Consider the following 12,381-nt stretch of genomic DNA (forward strand, 5'->3'; position numbering starts at 1 on the left):
GAACACTGTATCTAGAATGAAAAAGATCTGAATTCAAATCTAGCCTCAAACACTTACTATGAGACCCAGGCAAATCACTTAACTTCTACCTGTCTCCGTTTCCCAATCTGTAAAATATTAACAAGTTGCTATAAGGATCAAATGAAATGATATTTATAATTTGTTGCTGGGTTATCTCAGTTATGTCTGATTTTTTTTGTGACCCCATTTTGGGGTTTTCTGAACAATGATACTGAAGTAGTTGCCATTTTCTTTGCGTTTTACAAATGAGGAAACTGAAGCAAACAGAACTAAATGATTGTCTAGGGTTACACACCTAATAAGTGTCTCAGGCCAGATTTGAACTTATGATTCTGAGTCCAGTGCTCTATACACTGAAGTTTAGCTCTCCTAAATTTTAAAGCCCTATATAAGCACTAGCTATTATCACTCTCAAGAACTGTCTACTTGAATTGGTAGAAAGAGTTCCCTCATCCAGGAATTCCCTATCCTTGTGAAATCACAGGTCCCATGAATTAGAGAAATAATATGTAATGTGTAATATCAGTATAGAATATAGGAGACAGAATAGTAGAGTAGGTAGAGAACTAGCCTTGAGTCTGGAATACCCGAGCTGTAGTCCTATCTCTGCCATATTCTGGCCTTGTAACCCTGGATAGGTCATGCAGCCTCTCAAGACATCCAGGGTCCAAGAAAATTTCTCAGAAAAAAGAATACTTTTTGGAGGAAGTGAGTTTGGGGATTTCCAAACTCTCTCAGCTATTTTTGAATTCTAGTGTTGAATTAATACTCCCCCTCTATCTCTTTCATCTCCCAAATCTGACAGACTATCACCTTCATTCACAAGATTTTTCAAAGATAATTTAGCAGAAAGAGAGCTAGGTAATTCCCCAAATGCCCTAGACAATACAAGATCTAAACAAGCTTATTGGACACATATTTTCCACTCATTCAATAGATTAAAAAAAAAAACCCAAAAAAAACAACCCACAAATTCTTCACCACTTCCTACCTCTGAGCATTTCTGAACACATATAAATTTTACCTATTCTCCACAATTTAGTTCATATCCCCTTTTCACCATGAAGCCTGGCTAACCCATTCCACCCAGTGATCTTGGGCCCTCTTCTTTACTATAGAAGCCCATCAGTGCTCCTCAGCTAGCACACACACACATACACATATATAGTCTTTCCCGGTAAAGAACTACCCAGCATTCTATAAATTTTTTTTAACCTTCTTTTACATGCAATATTATCTCATTTGATCCTCACAACCATCCTGTGAGAAAAACAGGGCAGATATGATCATCCCCATTTTATAGATGAGAAAGTTGAGAGATTCAGAAAAGATAAACCACTTATCCAAGTCAGCTGTCAGGATGTTATGCTTCAATCAGCTGTCTTTTTAAAGTGCCCCTCCTCCCCTTACAACCAGCAGCCTTGTTCCCCTTCCCTTCTCTCCCACACTCCTACCATCAACATGTTGGACAGAGAAGTCCTTCTCTTCACCAGGTGGAGATGACTTATGTCTGGGTGGTCCTCACAGTAGAGTGCCCAACCCAAAGCCAAGGACAATTAGGGGCTTTACTATGCTGAGGCAATGGCATCAGTTCTATGAAAATCTTGTCCAATTTGAGCCTGGATCTTGCTTAGAGACATACACTCTGGATTTTTCCACTGGGCAGATTCCAGACACTTGGACTCAATCAGAGGGAGAATACAGTTCTGACACTATGGATGAGGAAAGGTGGGCACTCTCGAGGGTTGGCAAAGCAAATTGAACTTCACTTTTTTCCAAGGCTATTGCCATCTTTCAGATCACACACATACACACACTACACTCTCACTGTTCAGCATTCTACACCCTTCAACTGGTTTTTAAGAAGCTTCTTAGGAATAAGAATAATTTCAAAAAAATAAACAAGCCTGGACCCTAAATTTGTCAGAACTGTCTGGCATTCTTACCTACCATTAGATTTTAAGCACCACGAATAAAAGACAGTGTCTGATTTCATCACTCCAACCTCAGAAGTATCCAACACATTGATCTAGCAAACAAGCCTGGGGACTTTTCTTGTATTAACATATATTAATTATGTAAGTTTGATGAATGAAGAGCCCCTACTCCCCTTTGAGAAAGAAAAGTCACAAGAAGATTTAAGAAATATTCTCAAAATCAACTTTATATAAAGTACTGCACATTTATGAGCCCAAAAATTTCTCAGGGCAACTAGGTGGAGCAGTAGATAGAGTACCTGGTCTAGAGTCAAGAGGACTCATTTTCCTATGTTCAAATCTGGCCTCAGATTACTAGCTATGTGACCCTGAGCAAGTCACTTCAACCTATTTGCTTTAGTTTCCTCATCTGTAAAATAAATTAGAGAAGGAAATGGCAGACTACTCTGTTATCTTTGCCCAGAAAACACCAAATAGTGTCACAAAGAATCAGACAGACTGAAACAACCTTAACAATAACACAATAAACAAATTAAGTGTTAGCCCCTGCCATTATTTTTACCATCTAGTTGGAAAAAAAAGAACACTAATATATGAGAGAATAACTAGGAACTAAAGAAAACTTCATGGGGCATAGTCCATGAATGTTTTTGTCTCTCTGCTTAATTCTAATATTAGAATTAAGTTCCTTCAGCACAAGAATAGTAGCTTATACTTCTGTATCTTCTCTTCTCCACCCCCAATCAGAACTCCTACTAGCCAGCATCATTGTAGAGATGTGAATATTTGAAGAACGAAAAATGAATGGAAAGGAATGGAAAATCAGAGACAAAAAGAGAGCAAAATGAACTGGAGACGCAGACAAGGACAATTCAGAAAATCAACCCAATATTATTCAGAAGGGAAAACAATGATTTCATTCAGAGAGACCTTAGATACAAGGGACTTGGGCTCCAGCCTTGGCTCTATCCTAACTAAATTTAGGTCCTCAGACACATCATTCATTCCTATAGTCATTTTGTTTTTCATATGTAAAACTCAGTGTGGTAGATTAGACCAAGAATTCCTGAACTTCTGTCACTGAACCTTTTGACAAACTGTTATAGTGTCTAGATCTATCAGAATAATCTTTTTAAGTTTCTAAAAGTAAAATATGTAGAATTGCAAAGGAAATCATTGATACTGAAATGCAATTATGAAAAAAATTTAATTTATAGACCTCAGGTCAAGAATCTTTGGACTAAATTTCAAAAAATATCTTCCAAATTAATCTTGTCAATCAGTTCTAGAAAAGACCTTAGAGATTTTTGAGTCCAGTCCCCCACATTTTAGAGATGAAGAATCTCAGTAGCTAAAGAGAGGAAGTGACTTTTTCAGGGTTATATTGAAAGTTAGTAGTAGTCAAAACTTGAATTCAGATCCTCTAAATCCAAAACAAGCAACTCTTTCTACTGCCCTACACTACCCGGATTTCTTGTAATCGGGGGAGTCATATCACTGTACAGTCATTCTGGCTCTTAACTTGGCCACAGTCACACAGCTAGTAAGTGTCTGAAGGTCTGAGCCAGGTACTCCTGATCCTACGGCTGATACTCTATCCAACTGCTGATCCCATATGTATATATTTATATATATTCTCCAACTTCTCTCTCTCTCTCTCTCTCTCTCTCTCTCTCTCTCTCTCTCTCTCTCTCTCTCTCTCTCTCTCTCTCTCTCTCTCTCTCCCCCCCCACTCCCTTTCCACCTCCCTCCCATTTAATTTTCAAGATAAATAGAGAGTAACTGCCTTTTGATAAATTTCAAGCTGAATGAGGAGAGGGCTTCTCATGCTAATGGAGATGAGGAGGTGGGAGGTAAGGCTAGGACACCAGCTTGAATCCAGCTTCAGCTTCCCCTTCCCCTTCCGGTTTTGGGTAATGACTTTAGCAATCAGAAGTGGCCGCTCCCAGCACACAGGGTATGAGATGCCACGGTAAGCTGCACACAAGGTCACACGAAGTTCAGCTCCGGAGTTTTCTCAGCCCAGTGGGTTTTACTCATCCTGTGAATATGAGGGACTACGTATGCATGCATGTGAATACATCATAAAATAATTCCATGTCTCTTACCTAATTTTCTTTGCCTAGTATTAACATTTTTCACCACCACTACTAGTGAAATTAGACATTCTACCCACTAAAAAGCAGGGGTAAAAAAAGATCAGAGCACATTCCAATACTTTGAAGGAATTTCCAGGAAATGTTTCATGTTCAGTCATCAAGAAATCAGAGAATGTTAGCAGCAGAGCAGACTGTAGAGACCATTCAGTCTAGTTTAAACCCCCTTATATTAAAAAAAATAAATAAGAATTTAGAATGAATTAATAATTGAGAAAAAACTGAGGGGCAAAGAGGTTAAAAAGTCATGTCTAGGTTCACATAGCTTCAAGTGAAGTCAAATAACTTCTCAATTTTCCAAAACCCCTGAAAAAAGCTTATTTTCTATCTGATACAGATACATATATGAAACAACCTTATACATTAAGAAACTTATTCCAGTGACACAGATCTATAACTGATTAGTCTGCAGAGTTGCCAGAAACACTAAGGGGTGTAGTAGTAGTAGTAGTAGTAGTAGTAGTAGTAGTAGTAGTAGTAGTAGTAGTAGTAGTAGTAGTAGTAGTAGTAGAAGTAGTAGCTGCAAGAGAAGCAGCAGCAGGAATATCTAGCATTCAAATGTTTTAAGGGCTGAAAATGGCTTTACATAGATTTTCTCATTGGATCTTTGCAATAACCTGTAATGCAAGTGAGGTAATATACCTATTCTAATACCACCTAATTGTCTGTGGTCACACAGTTTTTATAAGTGCTAGAGATGAGACTTGAAATCAGATTCAATCCCAATTCAGCCCTCTACTCATGCTAAATTGCTTCTTAAAAAATTCTCTCACATAGGGAATTTATGACAGAAAGTAAGACTTGCAATAAATTAGTCTGGGAATTCTCTAATTGTAAAATACACCTATATACACAGATTGACCCATTTAAAGTAGCCTAATTTTAAGTGTGCCCTGATTTCTGTAACATAGTTAAGGTTCAAACCAAACTAATGAAATCAGTTTTTTTCTAGGGCATTTAGTGGATTGAAAACCAGGCTTACAGTCAGGAAAACCCAAGTTTGAATATAGTCACTTACTAACTACGTGACTTTGGACAAGTCACTGATATCTAACAACCTCAAATTCCTCAACCATAAAATGAGGATAATCACAGAACCTACAAGGGCCAAAGGAAGTAATATATGTAAAAGTACTTGGCACAGTGGCTTGAACATAGTAAATTCTATGCTATGTAAATTCTAGCTATATTGAACAGTAAAATATATATTTTTAAATAATAAGAAAGACCCTAGACCAAGAATCAAGAGATTGGCAATACTATTCACTAGCTACTTCTATAACTCTGGATTTTTGTTTTCTCACTCTGAAAATAATAAAGCTTAAACTATATCTCTAAGGTTCCATCCAAATCAAAAATTCGACTTCAAATTGTAAATGTAAGCAAGCATAGAAACACAACTTGAATTACTTTGTCTGGACACCACCCATGTGTGAAAATGTTTATTATGTTATTGAAAACTTTTCTGGAAAGGTCACAGAGGAGCATCTCTATAGACCATTCATAATGAGGTCAGCTGTGTGTGCACCTCAATCTATCTTTTCTTCCCACATTAAGGCCATCAATCAAGGATGCAATTCTAAAAGCCCAGATCTGCAAAGTATGCTTGGATCAAGTTACCATCACTTTATTAGTTTTCATTCCCAGGGGAGAAATTGAAGTTTTTACTTACTGATGTACCTTTCAGAAAGTAAAGCTGTCATTTTCAATAAACTAATTCTTAGGTTACAAATTCTTTGAGACATCCACAAACCAAATGCTCTGTTTGGAAAAACTAGTCCATAGAAGGGAGGATTCTATTAACTCCCTATGCCAAATCAGAGCTGCTATTAAGTCCCTCAGTGATTTGTGGCAGCTGGGGGATGGGTTGCAGACAAAAGCCACAGACCATAATAATAACGCAAACTTACCTCATTTTGAACCAATGCCGGTTCCTCCTCCCCACCCTCAACTTTAAAAACCAAAAAGAATTGCTCACAAAGACTGACTTTCCCCTCAAGATGTAGTATGGTCAAATGGAAAGAGAGAGAACCCTGGATTTGGAGCCTAAAGACCCAGAATTGAATCTTGATTCTACCACTTTCTCTCCACATCAGTGGTGTCAGACTCAAATAGAAACAGAGCCACTGATCTGTACTGAAGGATCCCAGCAGTTGCATATTGACTTAGTTTTCAAATATGTTATCGAAGAGTTTTTTGTTATTGTTGTTCAGTCATTTCAGTCACATCCAACTCCTCATGTCCCCATTTGGAGTTTTCTTGGCAAAGACACTGGAGGGGTTTCCTTTTCTCTCTCTCCCTCTCTCTCTCTGTCTCTCTCTGCCTGTCTGTCTCTCCTTCCCCCCTCTCCATACATACCTACATATATAGTGTCAAGTGTCAGGCACTTAAGCATCTAGGTGGCATGGTAGATAAAAGTCAAAAGATCTGAGCTCAAATCTAGCCATCCAGATATTTACTTGCATTTTTATTTATTCAGTTAAATATTTCCTAGTTATGTCTCTCAATCTGTTCCCCTTGCTCTGGGGAGAAATGAGGCCTCCATGAACTTGCCATCTTGGATCTATATTAGGCTGGACAAGTAGCAACCTCTCTGGACCTTGCTATCCTACAAAAAGAGGGGGGGTCTCTTTGGGCTCTAAATCTATGATTTTATGATATAATGACTCCCTTTCCTAGCTGAGGCCCAGGGTTAGGGGAAATCTCTGTCAAAAAGGCTAAAATAACACAAAATAACACTGGCAAAGGGGAAGAAAGAGAAATGAAGAACAGTTCAGACAGATTTCAAAAAGAATCATCACTGTTACAATGGAAAGAACACTGGCTCTGGTATCAGATGAGCTGGGCTCAAATATCACTTCTGATGTTTAGTCATTGGGCATAGCACAACTTTTACGGAGTTTCAGTTCTCTCATCTAAAAATGAAGGGGATGGACCAGATAGTTTCTAAGGTCTCTTTCCTGCCCTCTGTCTCTCTGTCTCTGTCTCTGTATTTCTCTCTCTCCTAGACTGATAATTAGAGTCTGTGTTTAGAACTTAACAAAGAGACTGTGGGCCCCCTAATAAACTTTACCCTTCATATCCTTTAAAGCAAATCCCTATATTCTCTATTAGCTTGTTTGGCAAAGGGTTCTTGAAAAGAAATTGAAGATAGAACACATTGGAAACAAAGTGCCTTCCTAGTGATGGTTAAGGCTGGTGCTGAGCCCACCCAAGGTAAGCAAAAGATGCTACTGTTACCATGTCAGTACTGGCAGAGAACATTCACAGGCAGCTGGCACTTTAAATCCCCAGCTGTGGTATTAGGTGGAGAGAATTTCCGGCTCACCAATGCCCCACAACATAAACGACATTCTGTTTCCCCTCTCCCAGGCTCTGACTGTGAGGAAACCCTCTGTGGCTTTTTCCCCTTCTCTTGAGATGCCAAAATCCATCACCAACACAAGAAACTCCTTCTGCTACCGGGGTGACTAACATTTATCATTTGTATATAAAGTAGCCATTATTCAAGCACATGAAAATTCCACCCACAGCAAGCCCCACAAATTAAACAAACGCCCTTCTCCAAGCTGCAGCATGCCTCTGCATTCCATAGCTCTGAAGAAGAGTCCCCTTTCAGTCAATACTGCTTTTTTTTTTTTCTTTTGCCTGTTACTTTCTTAAAGGCCTGGCTCCCCATCCTTTACAGATTAAAATTCAAAATTCTTATTGCACAATTTTAAGACCTTTCATGATCTGGATCGATCTCAAGCTGGACTATATGAAGAATCTCCTCATGTTCATGCTTTTGCCCTCTCCAGGCAATCCAACCTCTTCCACCCCTTTACTCAGAATACCCTCCCTCACTCTTAAGAACCACAAAATCCGAATTCAAAGGGAAATCTCAGTCCATTCAAATTCCACCCCATCATTCAAAGACCAATACTCCAGGGATTCTTCCAGGACTACCTGAGCTCAAAATCATCTCTCTCTACTATGAATTTATTATCGTAAAATCACCTTATGTCCACACCCTTGCAAGTTTTCAAAGCTGTGTTTTCCCTTCTCTTTGTCTCCCCTAGCAGAGTTTCCTGTCTATTGATTTTGTTTTCAAATTTAAATTTTTATTGATTTTTAAAAATATCACTCTTAGTTCCTATTAGATCCCCCTCCACCCACTCCAGAAGAGTGGAACAAAAGAAAACGAGCAAAATAAAGAAAAGGACAAAAATAGAGGAGAAAAACGAATTGCAAGATGAATATATTGGCCACTCTGTCATAAAGAAAAAGTGCCATGCCCATAGTCAGTCCAACTCTAAAAGAAGAGAAGGAGGTGCGTTTTTATATCTCTTCTTTAGGAATAAACTTAAGTTATTATAATTTCATAGCATTCAATTGTTGCTCTTTCCATTTACAATGTAATCAACATGTATATTGTTCTTTTGGTCTTGATTTCTTTCTTTCTCTATATGCACAGTCTATTCTTAATAAGTATCTATTGAATGAAACAGTGAAATACTTCTTATTTCATTTAATCTTCACATTTCATTTAATGTAAAACAGATACTAGATGCATCTGTAGAAATTATGACCCAAGGGAGTTGTGACTTGACCTAAAGTCATACACCTCTAAGTAGAAATAACAGAATTTTAGAGTTGGAAAGGAACTGTTATTGATTTATACTACCCTATACAAACAGTATAAGTGTGATATTATTTAAAATATTTCTTTCATTGAATGACACAATAAGAGTTATTTGATTATTTGAATAGTAATCTCTCCAAACTATAGGCAGTCTTCAGACTTCTGGGGAGTTACTTTTCTCAGAAAGATATAGTTAAACTGATAAAGAAAAATCCAATTTTCATATAAGAACCATGTAATAATTGGAGATTACTTTCCTAAACAAGGACATATTACCCAACACTATATTTAATCAACTAGGATATGTCTTTTTAGAGCAGTGGTAAAAAAAAACAGATAGAAAAAGGGACGACCAAACCTAAAGTTAGTATCTCCATGGACTGTATATTGAGCCCACATTTTTTTTTAATTTAAAATTTTAATTTTAAAATAGAATGTTATCTATATTTTATGTTTTCTATATTTTATATCTTCTGACTTTGGAATTCTGGCCTTAATTTAATTATCTAATCACACAAATAGCAAGATTCATCTAATCAAGATCATGGAATTTAGAAGTGCTACTTTCTTGTAGACTTTAGTAGGTATCAGTAAAGAGAATGGGAGGAGGGGGAAAGATTTATGGTCATTTGATAGGTTTCTGATAAATTGATCTAGGGGCATCTGTTTTACCACTTCCTTTTCCTGGTTGTAAATTTCCCTGTTGCAAGAATGTGGAATGCAGATCAAGTTGCTAGTCTTTCTAAAATCTTTCTGCTTTCTTGAACTGCCACCTCATCAACATTAGAAGTTTCTTCTTGCATCCTGTCATTTAAGGCATACTTGTCTTTAAAAACATACAAACTAACCTTTACTTGCACTTCATTTCATCCTTTGATCCCTCTTTACACTGCTGCTCAATCTGCAATGTTAAAAAGCTTTTGGACTTGTGCCTGAATAGTGCCTGAATTTGCAATTCACAGTTATAGGGCATAGAGCTCCTCTTATTGTAGAGCCTCCTCCCCCTTCCTTGGACCAATAATACTTGCAGGAAATACTGCTCAAAAAGATAAACTGGATGGAGACTTCCCCAAGCCTCTAGTAACCAAGACACACACCAGCCTGCAACTTCACAATACTCCTTGTCAGATCAGTAATGAAAGGCAGATCAGTAATGAAAGGCGTGTGAGCATCTTGTTGGCACTGTGATGTGCTGGCTGCTCCTTAAGGGTTATGCTAATCTTCTGGATTACTCTGAAGATAAAATTATTCTCTGTCAGCACAAAAATGACCTCTTCAGAGCAAAGCTTCTGTAAACTGCCTTGCAGCTGATAAAGGGGAATCCCAAAGGGTGTTTAGGGAACTATCTGGACTAACATTTTTAGTGTTCAATACTTCACTCTCCCCCACCATCTAGTTTTGAGTTGAACATCAATTCTGTCTGAAGGTACAGAATTTAAGGGAGAAAGCAGATTTATTGTTAAAAGATCTTCTAATGGATCAAAAATTCAGGTTCTGGCTCCTCTTTTCTACCCCCTCTCCTAACTGAGTCTATGTAATTAGGTATAAAGTTCTAACTCCACTGTTTACCAGTTATGTGATATTTGAGTGAGTTGTTTTCCTCTAGAATTGTTTACTCATAAGTAGAAAAAGAAAGCTGAATTAGATGACATTATAAAATCACTTCCCAGGTAGTAGTATCTTCCCCATTACTCTATAAATGTTTTGAATTTTTTTTGTTTACATATTATTTTCCCCTCTAGCATCCCTATAAACTAAAATGTAAATTCCCTGAGAGCTGAGACTATTCCCTTTGTTTTCTGTCTTTGTATCCTAAGTACTTAGTATATAGTAGATGCTTAATAAAGGCATAACTGAATAAACCTCAGTTTCCCCATCTAACAGATGTGATTAAAATCCCTGTGACTGAGTAATATAAGAAGAAAATTCTGTGCTCTAAAGTAATCCCCTAATTTACTACAGAACAATGTAATAACTTAGCACTTAGTGTGATCCTGAATCCACAAAAATCAAAGTTTTTCCTATTTCAGCCACTAGAGGCTCATCCTTGTAGTTATGGTTTGTAAAGGAAAAACAGTCAAATGCTGATTAATTGGAACAAGAAAAAATTTGACGTACAATGAGACTTAAATATCTATACTATTTGGGCTCAGAGATCATAAGGTCATTAAGAAGTAAAAAGTCCCTACATGCACCAAAATCTGGAGCAGCCTTTTTGTAGTAGCAAAAAACTGGAAGCAAAGTAGGTATCCATCAATTGGGAAATCACTAAACAACTGTGATACATACATATAATGGAATATTACTGTGCTGTAAGAATATAAATATGATAAACACAGAGAAACAAGGAAGGATCTACATGAATTAGTGCAGAGTGAAATAAGCAAAGAAAATAGTAACTACTGATCAGAGAAATGCAAATTAAGACAACTCTGAGATACCACTACACACCTGTCAGATTGGCTAAGATGACAGGAACAAATAATGATGAATGTTGGAAGGGATATGGGAAAACTGGGACCCTAATACATTGTTGGTGGAGTTGTGAAAGAATCCGGCTATTCTGGAGAGCAGTTTGGAACTATGCCCAAAAAGTTATCAAACTGTGCATACCCTTTGATCCAGCAATGCAACTACTAGGCTTATATCCCAAAGAAATACTAAAGAAGGGAAAGGGACCTGTATGTGCCAAAATGTTTGTAGCAGCTCTTTTCGTAGTGGCTAGAAACTGGAAGATGAATGGATGTCCTTCAATTGGAGAATGGTTGGGTAAATTATGGTATATGAAGGCTATGGAATATTATTGCTCTGTAAGAAATGACCAGCAGGAGGAATATAGAGAGGCTTGGAGAGACTTGCATGAACTGATGCTGAGTGAAATGAGCAGAACCAGAAGATTGCTGTACACTTCAACAACAATACTGTATGAAGATGTTCTGATGGAAGTGGATATCTTCAGCATAAAGAAGATCCAACTCACTTCCAGTTGATCAATGATGGACAGAAACAACTACACCCAGAGAAGGAACACTGGGAAGTGAATGTAAGCTGTTAGCACTACTGTCTATCTACCCAGGTTATTTATACCTTTGGAAGCTAATAATTAATGTGCAACAAGAAAATGGGATTTACACACATATATTATATCTAGGTTATACTGTAACACATGTAAAATGTATGAGATTGCCTGTCATCTAGGGGAGGGAGTAAAGGGAGGGAGGGGAAAATCTGGAAAAATGAATACAAGGGATAATGTTATAAAAAAAATTACTCATGCATATATACTGTCAAAAAAAGTATAATTATAAAATTAATTTAAAAAAAAGAAAATAGTAACTACAACAATATAAATGGAAAGAACAATCCTTCCAAATAATCAAAAGTGAATACTATAAAATTACAAAATATGAACATGGCCTCAAAAAAGAAAATTGAAAAGAAACAGGTATAATATATTTGCACACATTTTCAGATGTTCCAATGTATTACAAGTTTTTATATTTTTCTTTTTATTTTGTTTCATTTAAAATATTATTTTTATATGGGATGACTCTTTAAGAGAGGGAGGGATGCTGGAGAAAAATTTTGGTGAGGCAAAAAGATATTAATGAATTTTTTTTAAAAACCTTGATTCTGGAGAATT

The 12,381-nt window shown here is 37.1% G+C and overlaps 1 protein-coding gene across 1 annotated transcript in view; it reads right to left on the bottom strand.

Annotated features, from left to right (window-relative positions):
* SMAD3 (SMAD family member 3) overlaps positions 1 to 12,381 on the bottom strand; it is a 166,553-nt gene that overhangs the window by 101,846 nt on the left and 52,326 nt on the right. The window lies entirely within an intron of this gene.

The sequence above is a fragment of the Sminthopsis crassicaudata genome, chromosome 2, assembly GCF_048593235.1.
Source record: "Sminthopsis crassicaudata isolate SCR6 chromosome 2, ASM4859323v1, whole genome shotgun sequence".
Taxonomy (NCBI): Eukaryota; Metazoa; Chordata; class Mammalia; order Dasyuromorphia; family Dasyuridae; genus Sminthopsis; species Sminthopsis crassicaudata.